The sequence below is a fragment of the Aethalodelphis obliquidens genome, unplaced genomic scaffold (assembly GCF_003676395.1).
Source record: "Aethalodelphis obliquidens isolate GAN/ISIS:26980383/991018 unplaced genomic scaffold, ASM367639v1 scaffold118, whole genome shotgun sequence".
In the NCBI taxonomy this organism is placed as follows: domain Eukaryota; kingdom Metazoa; phylum Chordata; class Mammalia; order Artiodactyla; family Delphinidae; genus Aethalodelphis; species Aethalodelphis obliquidens.
Genome location: NW_020838062.1, coordinates 2,078,650 through 2,093,087, shown reverse-complemented (window position 1 = coordinate 2,093,087; position 14,438 = coordinate 2,078,650).

The following is a 14,438-nucleotide window of genomic DNA, read 5'->3' as shown; positions in this document are numbered from 1 at the left end:
ACTTACTTCACTCTGTATGACAGACTCTAGGTCTATCCACCTCATTACAAATAGCTCAATTTCGTTTCTTTTTATGGCTAATATTCCATTGTATATATGTGCCACATCTTCTTTATCCATTCATCTGTTGATGAACACTTAGGTTGCTTCCATGTCCTGGCTATTGTAAATAGAGCTGCAATGAAGATTTTGGTACATGACTCTTTCTGAATTTTGGTTTTCTCCGGGTATATGCCCAGTAGTGGGATTGCTAGGTCATATGGTAGTTCTATTTGTAGTTTTTTGAGGAACCTCCATACTGTTCTCCATAGTGGCTGAACCAATTCACATTCCCACCAACAGTGCAAGAGTGTTCCCTTTTCTCCACACCCTCTCCAGCATTTACTGTTTCTAGATTTTTTGATGGCCATTCTGACTGGTGTGAGATGATATCTCATTGTAGTTTTGATTTACATTTCTCTATTGATTAATGATGTTGAGCATTCTTTCATGTGCTTGTTGGCAGTCTGTATATCTTCTTTGGAGAAATGTCTATTTAGGTCTTCTGCCCATTTTTGGATTGGGTTCTTTGTTTTTTTGTTATTGAGCTGCATGAGCTGCTTGTAAATTTTGGAGGTTAATCCTTTGTCAGTTGCTTCATTTGCAAATATTTTCTCCCATTCTGAGGGTTGTCTTTTGGTCTTGTTTATGGTTTCCTTTGCTGTGCAAAAGCTTTGAAGTTTCATTAGGTCCCATTTGTTTATTTTTGTTTTTATCTCCATTTCTCTAGGAGGTGGGTCAAAAAGGATCTTGCTGTGACTTATGTCATAGAGAGTTCTGCCTATGTTTTCCTCTAAGAGTTTGATAGTTTCTGGCCTTAGATTTAGGTCTTTAATCCATTTTGAGCTTATTTTTGTGTATGGTGTTAGGGAGTGATCTAATTTCATACTTTTACATGTAGCTGTCCAGTTTTCCCAGCACCACTTATTGAAGAGGCTGTCCTTTCTCCACTGTACATTCCTGCCTCCTTTATCAAAGATTAGGTGACCATATGTGTGTGGGTTTTTCTCTGGGCTTTCTATCCTGTTCCATTGATCTATATTTCTGTTTTTGTGCCAGTACCATACTGTCTTGATTACTGTAGCTTTGTAGTATAGTCTGAAGTCAGGGAGCCTGATTCCTCCAGCTTCGTTTTTCGTTCTCAAGATTGTTTTGGCTACTCGGGGTCTTTTGTGTTTCCATACAAATTGTGAAATTTTTTGTTCTAGTTCTGTGAAAAATGCCAGTGGTAGTTTGATAGGGATTGCATTGAATCAGTAGATTGCTTTGGTTTGTAGAGTCATTTTCACAATGTTGATTCTTCCAATCCAAGAACATGGTATATCTCTCCATCTATTTATATCATCTTTAATTACTTTCATCAGTGTCTTATAGTTTTCTGCATACAGGTCTTTTGTCTCCTTAGGTAGGTTTATTCCTAGATATTTTATTCTTTTTGTTGCAATGGTAAATGGGAGTGTTTTCTTGATTTCACTTTCAGATGTTTCATCATTAGTGTATAGGAATGCCAGAGATTTCTGTGCATTAATTTTGTATACTGCTACTTTACCAAATTCATTGATTAGCTCTAGTAGTTTTCTGGTAGCATCTTTAGCATTCTCTATGTATAGGATCATGTCATCTGCAAATAGTGACAGCTTTACTTCTTCTTTTCTGATTTGGATTCCTTTTATTTCCTTTTCTTCTCTGATTGCTGTGGCTAAAACTTCCAAAATTATGTTTAATAAGAGTGGTGAGAGTGGGCAACCTTGTCTTGTTCCTGATCTTAGTGGAGATGCTTTCAGTTTTTCACCATTGAGGATGATGTTGGCTGTGGGTTTGTCATATATGGCCTTTATTATGTTGAGGAAAGTTCCATCTATGCCTACTTTCTGCAGGGTTTTTATCATAAATGGGTGTTGAATTCTGTCGAAAGCTTTCTCTGAATCTACTGAGATGATCATATGGTTTTTCTCCTTCAATTTGTTAATATGATGTATCACATTGATTGATGTGTGTACATTGAAGAATCCTTGCATTCCTTGAATAAACCCCACTTGCTCATGTTGTATGATCCTTTTAATGTGCTGTTGGATTCTGTTTGCTAGCATTTTGTTGAGGATTTTTGCATCTATGTTCATCAGTGATGTTGGCCTGTAGTTTTCTTTCTTTGTGACATCCTTGTCTGGTTTTTGTATCAGGGTGATGGTGGCCTTGTAGAGTGAGTTTGGGAGTGTTCCTCCCTCTGCTATATTTTGGAAGCGTTTGAGAAGGATAGGTGTTAGCTCTTCTCTAAATGTTTGATAGAATTCGCCTGTGAAGCCATCTGGTCCTGGGCTTTTGTTTGCTGGAAGATTTTTAATCACAGTTTCAATTTCAGTGCTTGTGATTTGTCTGTTCATATTTTCTATTTCTTCCTGATTCAGTCTTTGCAGGTTGTGCCTTTCTAAGAATTTGTCCATTTCTTCCAGGTTGTCCATTTTTTTGGCATAGAGTAGCTTGTAGTAATCTCTCATGATCCTTTGTATTTCTGCAGTGTCAGTTGTTACTTCTCCTTTTTCATTTCTAATTCTATTGATATGAGTCTTTTCCCTTTTTTTCTTGATGAGTCTGGCTAATGGTTTATCAATATTGTTTATCTTCTCAAAGAACCAGCTTTTAGTTTTATTGATCTTTGCTATCATTTCCTTCATTTCTTTTTCATTTATTTCTGATCTGATTTTTATGATTTCTTTCCTTCTGCTAACTTTGGGGGTTTTTTGTTCTTCTTTCTCTAATTGCTTTAGGTGCAAGGTTAGGTTGTTTATTGGAGATGTTTCCTGTTTCTTAAGGTAGGATTGTATTGCTATAAACTTCCCTTTTAGAACTGCTTTTGCTGCATCCCATAGGTTTTGGGTCGTTGTGTCTCCATTGTCATTTATTTCTAGGTATTTTTTCATATCATCTTTGATTTCTTCAGTTATCACTTCGTTATTAAGTAGTGTATTGTTTAGCCTCCATGTGTTTGTATTTTTTACAGATCTTTTACTGTAATTAATATCTAGTCTCATAGCATTGTGGTCGGAAAAGATACTTGATACAATTTCAATTTTCTTATAAATTTACCAAGGCTTGAGTTGTGACCCAAGATATGATCTATCCTGGAGAATGTTCCATGAGCACTAGAGAAAAATGTGTATTCTGTTGATTTTGGATTGAATGTCCTATAAATATCAATTAAGTCCATCTTGTTGAATGTATAATTTAAAGCTTGGGTTTCCTTATTTATTTTCATTTTGGATGATCTGTCCATTGCTGAAAGTGGGGTGTTAAAGTCCCCTACTATGAATGTGTTGCTGTCGATTTCCCCTTTTATGGCTGTTTGTATTTGCCTTCTGTATTGGGGTGCTCCTATGTTGGGTGCATAAATATTTACAATTGTTATATCTTCTTCTTGGATCGATCCCTTGATCATTATGTAGTGTCCTTCTTTGTCTCTTCTAATAGTCTTTATTTTAAAGTCTATTTTGTCTGATATGAGAATTGCTACTCCAGCTTTCTTTTGGTTTCCATTTGCATGAAGTCCCTTTTTCCATCCCCTTACTTTCAGTCTGTATGTGTCTCTAGGTCTGAAGTGGGTCTCTTGTAGACAGCAAATATATGGGTCTTGTTTTTGTATCCATTCAGCCAATCTGTGTCTTTTGGTGGGAGCATTTAGTCCATTTACATTTAAGGTAATTATCGATATGTATGTTCCCATTCCCATTTTCTTAATTGTTTTGGGTTCGTTATTGTAGGTCTTTTCCTTCTCTTGTGTTTCTTGCCTAGAGAAGTTCCTTTAGCAGTTGTTGTAGAGCTGGTTTGGTGGTGCTGATCTCTCTCAGCTTTTGCTTGTCTGTAAAGGTTTTAATTTCTCCATCAAATCTGAATGAGATCCTTGCTGGGTAGAGTTGTCTTGGTTGCAGGTTTTTTTCTCCTTCATCACTTTCAATATGTACTTCCACTCCCTTCTCACTTGCAGAGTTTCTGCTGAGAGATCAGCTGTTAACCTTATGGGGATTCCCTTGTGTGTTATTTGTTTTTTTCCCTTGCTGCTTTTAATATGTTTTCATTGTATTTAATTTTTGACAGTTTGATTAATATGTGTTTTGCCGTATTTCTCCTTGGATTTATCCTCTATGGGACTCTCTGTGCTTCCTGGACTTGATTAACTATTTCCTTTCCCATATTAGGGAAGTTTTCAACTATAATCTCTTCAAATATTTTCTCAGTCCCTTTCTTTTTATCTTCTTCTTCTGGAACCCCTATAATTCGAATGTTGGTGCGTTTAATGTTGTCCCAGAGGTCTCTGACACTGTCCTCAGTTCTTTTCATTTTTTTTCTTTATTCTGCTCTGCAGTAGTTATTTCCACTATTTTATCTTCCAGGTCACTTATCCGTTCTTCTGCCTCAGTAATTCTGCTATTGATCCCATCTAGAGTATTTTTCATTTCATTTATTGTGTTGTTGATCATTGTTTGTTTCATCTTTAATTCTTCTAGGTCCTTGTTAAACGTTTCTTGCATTTTGTCTATTCTATTTCCAAGATTTTGGATCATCTTTACTATCATTATTCTGAATTCTTTTTCAGGTAGACTGCCTATTTCCTCTTTATTTATTAGGTCTGGTGGGTTTTTATCTTGCTCCTTCATCTGCTATGTGTTTTTCTGTCTTCTCATTTTGCTTATCTTACCGTGTTTGGGGTCTCCTTTTTGCAGGCTGCAGGTTCGTAGTTCCCGTTGTTTTTGGTGTCTGTCCCCAATGGCTAAGATTGGTTCAGTGGGTTGTGTAGGCTTCCTGGTGGAGGAGACTAGTGCCTGTGTTCTGGTGTATGAGGCTGGATCTTGTCTTTCTGGTGGGCAGGTCCACGTCTGGTGGTGTGTGTTGGGGTGTCTGTCGACTTATTATGATTTTGGGCAGCCTCTCTGCGAATGGGTGGGGTTGTGATCCTGTCTTACTAGTTTTTTGGCATAGGATGTCCAGCACTGTAGCTTGCTCATCGTTGAGTGAAGCTGGGTGCTAGTGTTGAGATGGAGATCTCTGGGAGATTTTCACCATTTGATATTATGTGCAGCTGGGAGGTCTCTTGTGGACCAGTGTCCTGAAGTTGGCTCTCCCACCTCAGAGGCACAGCACTGACTCCTGGCTGCAGTACCAAGAGCCTTTCATCCACACGGCTCAGAAGAAAAGGGAGAAGAAGTAGTAAGAAAGAATTAGTAGAAGTAGAAAGGAAGAAAGGAAGGAAGAAAGAAAGAAAGAAGGGAGGGAGGGAGGGAGGAAGGAAGGAGGGAAGGAAGGAAGAAAAGAAAGAAAGAAGATAAAGTAAAATAAAATAAAGTAAGATAAAATATAATAAAGTTATTAAAATAAAAAAATAATTATTAAGAGGAAAGAAAACACAAAAAACATAAAAACGGATGGATAGAACCCTGGGACAAATGGTGGAAGCAAAGCTATACAGACAAAATCTCTCACAGAAGCGTACAGATACACACTCACAAAATGAGGAAAAGGGGAAAAAATCATAAATCTTGCTCTCAAAGTCCACCTGCTCAATTTGGGATGATTCGTTGTCTAAAGGAGGGAAGGAAGGAAAGAAAGAACGAAGATAAAGTTAAATAAAATAAAGTTATTAAAATAAAAAGTAATTATTAAGAAAAAAATTTTAAAAACAAAAAAACAACAAAAAACGGACTGATAGAACCCTCGGACAAATGGTGGAAGCAAAGCTATACAGACAAAATCTCACCCAGAAGCATACACATACACACTCACAAAACGAGGAAAAGGGGAAAAAATCATAAATCTTGCTCTCAAAGTCCACCTCCTCAATTTGGGATGATTCGTTGTCTATTCATGTATTCCACAGATGCAGGGTACATCAAGTTGATTGTGGAGATTTAATCCACTGCTCCTGAGGCTGCTGGGAGAGATTTCCCTTTCTCTTCTTTGTTCTCACAGTTCCCAGGGGCTCAGCTTTGGATTGGCCCCGCCTCTGCATGTAGGTCGCCGGAGGGCGTCTGTTCTTCGCTCAGACAGGAAGGGGTTAAAGGAACTGCTGATTCGGGGGCTCTGGCTCACTCAGGCCGGGGGGGAGTGAGGATCACGGAGTGCAGGGTGAGCCTGCGGCGGCAGAGGCCGGCGTGACGTTGCACCAGCCTGAGGCGCGCCGTGTGTTCTCCCAGGGAAGTTGTCCCTGGATCCCAGGACCCTGGCAGTGGCGGGCTGCACAGGCTCCCCAGAAGGGGGGTGTGGATAGTGACCTGTGCTCGCACACAGGCTTCTTGGTGGTGGCAGCAGCAGCCTTAGCGTCTCATGCCCATCTCTGGGGTCCGCGCTGTTAGCCGCGGCCCACGCCCGTCTCTGGAGCTCCTTTAAGCAGCGTTCTTAATCCCCTCTCCTCATGCACCAGGAAACAAAGAGGGAAGGAAAAGTCTCTTGCCTCTTCGGCAGGTCCAGACTTTTCCCCGGACTCCCTCCCGGCTAGCCGTGGCGCACTAACCCCCTGCAGTCTGTGTTCACGCCGCCAACCTCAGTCCTCTCCGGGCGCTCCTACCAAAGCCCGAGCCTCAGCTCCTACTTTCTGTATGAACAATAATGACCACTTTCTCATAGACATTCCCATTGACCAGTGTGTGCGCACATGTACACACACACACACACACACACACACACTTCTTCCTATTCTCTCAGTAGTTTGGTAACTTATTGTAACATGGTGTCAATTCTTCTCTTGTACAACCTGTTGCCTTACCTGGAGTTCATGGTACCTAGTTATTCGTCTGTTTACCTTTTTCTTGATCAATCATTAAGCATAAATATCTTTTAATTATGTTCAGAAATATTATATAATCTCTCAATTGCATTTTTTTTGTTGTTGAGGCCCTGGTTGCTCTCTAGGTCTGGTTGCTCTTTAAGTCTGCTACACAGCTGTAATCTTGGGAATATCCATTTTCAGGACAACTTTGGAATTCTCTTCTCTTCCATCTTGGGTTGGAGTTCCTGTTTTTTTGTTTGTTTGTTGTTTGGATCTCATTTTCTTTTCTTAAATTATGCTCTATTTTACTACAGCACCTATTCTAGCAGCTCCCTGAGAAAGAGTGTGTTGAAGGTAAATTTTTTTTAATTCTTGGGTATCTGTAAAGATATTTATTTTACCATCAAAACTGGTTAGTACTTTGGCAGGGTACAGTTCTAAGCTGGAAATAATTATTTTCCAGAATTTTGAAGGAATATCCCCATATTTTCCAGCTTTCAGTATTGATCTGAAGTTTTTTTTTTTTATTCAATATGTTGGAAATTAAGTGATCAAGTTACCTTACTTCTCTGTGTCTTAGTTTCCTAATGTATCAAAAATGGAGATAATAATAGTAACTACCAACAACACAAATAATGTGACTTTACATGCAGCATCTTATTGAACTCTAATTAAGATGCTTTATGTAAAGTGCTTAGAATGATGGCCTGGTGCATAGTAAGCACTATGTAAGTTTTACCTATTTTATTTCTTGAATTGTTCTACCTTATGGTAAGCTGAATAATGTCCCTCAAAAGATGCCCATGTCCTAATCCTGGGAATCTGTGAATATGTTACCTGACATGCCAAAAGAGACTTTGCAGATGTGATAGTTAAGGATCTTGAGGTGGGGAGATTTTCCTTGAATATCTGTGTGGGCACAGTGTAATCACACAGGTCCTTATGAGAGGGAAGCAGTAAGGTCAGAATCAGAGAAGGAGCTCTGATAATGGAAGCTGGAGAGAAAGAGAGAGAGAGAGAGAGAGCGAGAGCTTGAAGATATTATGCTGCTGCTTTGAAGATGGAGGAATGGGGCCATGAGACAAGGATTGAGGGCAGCCACTAGAAGCTGGAAAAAGCAAAGAATAGATTCTTGCTTACAGCCTCCAGTAGGAGGGTAGACCTGCCAACCAATTTTAGACTTCTGACCTCTAGAATTGTAAGAAAAGAAATTTGTGTTACTTTAAGCCACTAGGTCTGTAGTAATTTGTTAGAGCAGCAATAGGAAACTAATTCATTTCTGAATTACATATCTCATCAGAATTCCTTTGAAAACTGGGTAAACAGACCACGTATTCTTTCATTTTTTTAAAAAATTTATTTTATTGTGGAGTATAGTTGATTTACATGTTGTGTTAGTTTCAGGTGTACAGCAAAGTGATTCAGTTATACATATACATATATCCATTCTTTTTCAGATTCTTTTCCCATATAGGTCATTACAGAATATTGAGTAGAGTTCCCTGTGCTATACAGTAGGCCCTTGTTGATTATCTGTTTTATATATAGTAGTGTGTGAATGTTAATCCCAGGTTCCTGATTTATGTCTTTCATTATTTTTATTACTGTTTATTAGAATCTTTTATTTGAGGGGAGGGGAGAGGAAACAGATTATTCTTCATTTGTTCATGTATTCTTTCAATAAGTATTTATTGGGAAATTTTTGTGTGTCAGGAGCTATTCTACTTTCTGGGGACAAACCAGGATAAAAAATCAGGCAAACCGTTTGCCTTCATGAAGATTATGGTGTGAAGATAGAAAATAAACAAATAGAGTTGGCCAGATGTGAAGTCCATTCTATTCAAGTTACATTTGAGCAGAGACCTGAAAGAAGGTAGGGAGCCATGAACTGGCAGAGAGTGTTGCAGGAAGAGGTGGGGCATACCTGATGTATTTGAGAATAATAAGGAGTGAAATGATGAAAAAGGAGAGTAGTAGAAGATAAAGTTTAAAAAGTTATTGAGGGTTTTTCAGGCCGTTATGAAGGCTTTGGCTTTTACTCTGAGTGAATTGGCAGGCTTTTGGATAATTTTGAATTGATGAGTAACATAGTATTATATATGTTTTAAAAGTTTCACTCTGGTTGCAGAGTGAAGAATAGGCAGTAGGGGATTCAAAAGTGGAAGCAGGAATCTGTGAGGCTGTTACAATAGGCCAGGCTAAAGATGATGGTGGCCAGAACTAGACTGGTAGCAGTGGAAACAGATGTGGTGAGATGTGGTCAGATTATGAATGTTCTTTGAAAGTAGAGTCAACAGGATTTACTGATGGATTGAAAGTAGGAGGTGAGAAAAAGAATGAAGTTAAGATAACTCTCAAGTTCTTTGTGGCATCCATAATGGGAAAGTTGTAGTTGCCATTTATTGAGATTATGAAGACTGTAGGAAGAACAGGTTTAGAAGTGAAAATCTGGATTTTGGTTTTGGATATATTAAGTTTGAGGTGCACTTTCGGGAAGATATCTGGTCTAGAAATGTAAATTCTGGAGTCATAAGCATATAAAACTATTTAAAATGAAGAGACTAGAGGAGATCTGTTAAGGAATGAGTACAGAGAGAAGAGAAAAGATTTAAGCACCAAGCCCTAGGACTTTCCAACATTGGAGACAGAGAGGCTAAGAGTGGCTAGCAAAGGAGATTAATAATGAGCATCCAGAGCATAGGAGAAAAATAAAGAGGGGAGGGTATGGTATCCTAGAATCAAATATAACAAATGTTTCAAGAAGGAGTGAGTGGTCACATATCAAATATAGCTTAAAAGTCATGTTAATTGTTTATAGGATTTGGATTTGGCAAAGAATTTGGCAAAGGTGGTATAAAGGGGTATGCTCTATAAAAGCATCAGTGGAGTGGTGGTAAATTGTAGTGGATTCAAGAGAGAACAGAGGGTGAAAAATCTGGGGTAGTAAGTTCAGACAACTCTTTTGAGGAGTTTTATACTCTAAAGGGGAACAAAGAAATGGGGTTGTAGCTGAGAAGAGATGTGGGGTTAAGAGAAAGGTTTTTACAGATGATATATATTACAGAGTAGTCATGAGGATGATCCAGCAAAGAGGGAGAAGTGATGATGTGCAAGAGAGGGGGTAGAATTTTTTCAGTGCTATCCTTGAAGGGACACAGATGGCAACCAGGGCACAAGTGGAGAGGTAGGAGCAGGGATAGTTTATCCACAGTAGTGGGAAAAAGGCATAATATATAGGCATAATGTTGGTGGGTGAGTAGATGTGGTAAGCTTGTTAGATGTTTTCTTCTGATAGCCTGTCTTTTCTCAGTGACATAGGAAGAAAGGTCATCATTTGAGAGGGAGGTTGGGAAGGGGGTGTTGGTGGTTTCAGTAAAGATGAAGTGAGAAATAGTCTTCTAGGAGAGTGGGAAAATGTATGGAAAAGAAATGTGGTAGGATTGTTGAGTATCACCAAGGATCTACTTGACTTTAGACAGACCAACTTGATTATGAATGTTTTTGTCCAACCACAATCATAGTATTTGTAAAAGTATAAAATATACAACAATCTGAATCTTGCACACAAAATGTTGAGCAAAAGGACCTCAGCTTTGGAGACAGACAGGCCTAGGTATGAACCACATATCCAAAAATACTTTTTTGATCTTGAGCAAATTATTTAACCTCTCTATGCTTCAGTTTAGTCATTTGTAAAATGTGGATAAATAATAATCACAGAATATGTTTTCATAAGGATTATGAGATAATACATGTGAAGTAATTAAAGCAATGCCTGACACATAAAAAGCCCCACAATAATAGTTTCACTATTATTTCTGTTTTCATTACTATTGTGACTAAGAAAATTGTGGTTGGGGGAAGTTATTGATTTTTTTTCGATTTGACACCAGAAGTAAAGACAACAAAGGCAAAAATAAACAAGTGTGACTGCATCAAATTAAAAAGCTCCTGTCCTGCAAAGGAAACCATCAACAAAACAAAAAATCAACATATGGAATGGGAGAATATGTTTGCCAACCACACATCTTATATGGAGTTAACATCCAAAATATGTATTAAACTTGTACAACTCAATAGCAAGAAACCAAATAATCCAATTTAAAAATGGGCAAAGGACCCGATAAATATTTTTCCACACAAGACATACAAATGGCCAATAGGTACACGAAAAGCTATTTTTGCCCTTTTTCAATTCTGAATGAATTTTAGAATCAATCTATATAGTTACATCAAAATAAAACAAAATACCAAAAATAAAGTTTGGATTTTGATTAGTATTGCATTGAACCTATCAGTTTTGAGAAAATGGACATCATTACAATATTGAATCCTTTAATTCATGAATACGGTATATACTTGAATTTACTTAAGTCTTATTTAATGTCTGAGTCTTTTACATTTTTTGTAATGGTCTACAACATCTTCTGTTGGGTTTATTTATAGATACTTGATTTGAGACAATGTATGGAATATAATGTACATATAGATATGTAACTATCTAAGGTGACCAACTTGCCCCAGTTTTCCTAGGACTCTCACCATTTTCCTGGGACTGTTCCACTTTTAGCATTGAAAGTTCTACATTCCACAAACTCCCTTAGTCCAAGGAAATTGCAGGTAAGCTTCAACCACATAAAGAAACATTACAAGTACTCCAAAATCCCACCATGTGCTCCCAACCACCAGCTAATCACTTTACATGAGTAGCCACTGTTCTGATTTTTTAATAGCATTACCTGTTTTTAAAGTTTATTTAAATGGAAGCTTATAGTATGTTCTTTATTGTATCTGTGTTCCTACACTCAACATTATGTTTGTGATATTCATTCATGTTTTTAGGGTTGTAGATCAATGGTTCTTGAACTTTAGCATGCATCAGAATTACCAGGGGGCTTAGTTAAAACATGCATTGCTGGGTCACAGCCCCAGAGTTTGATTCAATATATCTGGGGTGGTTCGCAGGAGTTTGCATTTCTAACAAGTTGTTGCTGCTGCTGCTGCTGGTCCAGAGATCACCGCTGTAAATTATTCACTCTCATTGATTTATAGCAGGGGTCAGCAAACTTTTTCTTAAAGGGCCAGGTAGCAAATAGCTTAATACTTGTGGGCCAAGAGGCAAAATTGATAATATTATGTAGGTAATTATATAAGTATTTAAAATGTAATCATTTTAAAATGTAACATTCTTAGCTCAGAGGCTATAACAACAGTGGGATGGCCAAATTTGTCCTGTGGGCCACAATTTGTTGACTGCTGATCTATAGTATATCATTATGTCACTAAATTACAATTTGTTTATCCTTGAAACTGTTGATAGGGATTTGGGTAGCATCCAAATTGTTTGGCTCTTACATATAATACTTCTGTGAGAATTCTTGAATATGTCTTTTGGTGAAGATATAGATGCATTTCTGTTGAGTATATACTCTAGAATAGAATTGCTGTGTAATATGGGTATGGATATCTTAAACTTTTAGAAATTGCCAAAGAGTTTTCCAAACTATTTGTATTAATTTATGCTCCCACCAGCAGTATGTGAGAATTATTGTTGCTCCACATCAGTGGTGTTCTGGAGGCAGGCCATACTGTCTTTCAAGAGCCAATTGTGAGTGTCTCTTCCCAACTGTGTTCAGTGACCTCAGGATGGTTGATTGAAATTGGCTGTGGTTGTAGTATGTACACTGTTAAGAGTAGAAACTACAAAAATCATGGCTTCTATTTATTTTTTTAGAAACCCAGTTGTTAAACATTTACCAGCATACCATTGTTACACATTTTTGCCAATGTTGGGTATTTTATATTTTTCATTTACATTTTAACCATTCAAGTGGGGATGTAGTGGTATCTCTTTATCTTTTAATTTGCTTATTTGCTTCTCTCTGATGAGAATGAATTTGAACACCTTTTCAAATATATTGTATATTTGAATATGCTTTTTTGGTGGAGTTCTGTTCAAGTCATTTGCCTATTTTTTCTAGATGGGTTGTCTTTTTCTTATTGTTTTGTAGGAGTCCTTTGTATTTTCTTGATATAAGTTGCTTGCCAGATATGTGTATTTCAAATGTCATCTCCCATCCTGTGGATTGCTTTTTCATTTTTTATTCGTGTGTTTTGATGAACAGATCTTAATTTTAATGTGGCCAAAGTTATCAATTTTTTTCTTTCATCATTAGTGCTTTTTCTGTTCTGTTTAAAACATATTTTCCTATACCAAAGTCACAAGCAGATTTTTCCTTAGTGGTATTTTTCTATAAAAGATTGTTATATATATATATCGGGCTTCCCTGGTGGCGCAGTGGTTGAGAGTACGCCTGCTGATGCAGGGGACACGGGTTCGTGCCCCGGTCCGGGAAGATCCCACATGCCGCGGAGCGGCTGGGCCCGTGAGCCATGGCCGCTGAGCATGCGCGTCCGGAGCCTGTGCTCCGCAATGGGAGAGGCCACAGCAGTGAGAGGCCAGCGTACTGCAAAAACAAACAAACAAAAGATTGTTTTATATATATATATACATATATATGCATATATATATACATATATATGCATATATATATATACACATACACACACACACACAATGGAATACTACTCATTCATACAAAAAGAATGAAATCCTGTCAGTTGCAACAACATGGATGGACCTTGGAGGTATTATGCTAAGTGAAATAAGTGAGATGGAGAAAGACAAGCACTGTATTATTTCACTCATATGTGGAATACAAAAAACAAGACAAATGAACAAACAAAATAAAACAAAACAAACATATGGAGTTAACATCATAGATACAGAGAACAGATCAGCGGTTACCAGAGTGGAAGGGGGTTGGGGGGGGTGGGTGAAACGGGTGAAGGGGGTCAACTATACTGGGGATGGATGGCAACTAGCTTTGCTGTGGTAATCACTCTGTAGTGTATACAGATATCAAACTATATTGCTGTACACCTGAAACTTATATAATATAAAATATTTATTGTTTTATTTTTAGCATAAAACTGCAATTCATTTGCAATTCATATGGTATGTTTGGGATATAATGGCAGTTGAAAGACTATACTTTCACCTCTGCACTGCAATATCACCTTAATAAAAATATCATGTGATACTATATGCCTGAACACTTTACTTTTTTACATTATACCCATGGTCATTCCAAATAGTATATCCTTGCACCAATATCACAGTGTCTTACTAACCATAGCGTGATACATAGTAGTGTAAGTCCTCCAGATTTGTTCTTTTTCTTCATGATTGCTTTTGGCTATTTTAGCCCTTTGCATTAATATATGAATTTAGAATCAACTTGTCAATTTCTGCAAAAATCTCTGCTGGTATCTTAATTGGGTCATGAGGTAGATGAAAGATGCCCACAAATTGTTTGACACCTCTCATAGAGGACTACAATGTCATCATCTTTGATTAATCCCCTTTATAATTTTGAAATATCTCTCTTTATCTCTAGTACTGCTGCTTACTTTTTCTGATATTAATATAATAATACAAGGTGTTTTTGTCAATTATTTCATGGTATATCATTTTTGTCCTTTTATATTCAATTTTTTGACATCTTAACATTTAAAGTTCACCTCTTGTAACTTGCATATATTCGGGCTTTCTAAAATCCAATCTGACAATCTTAGTGTTTTA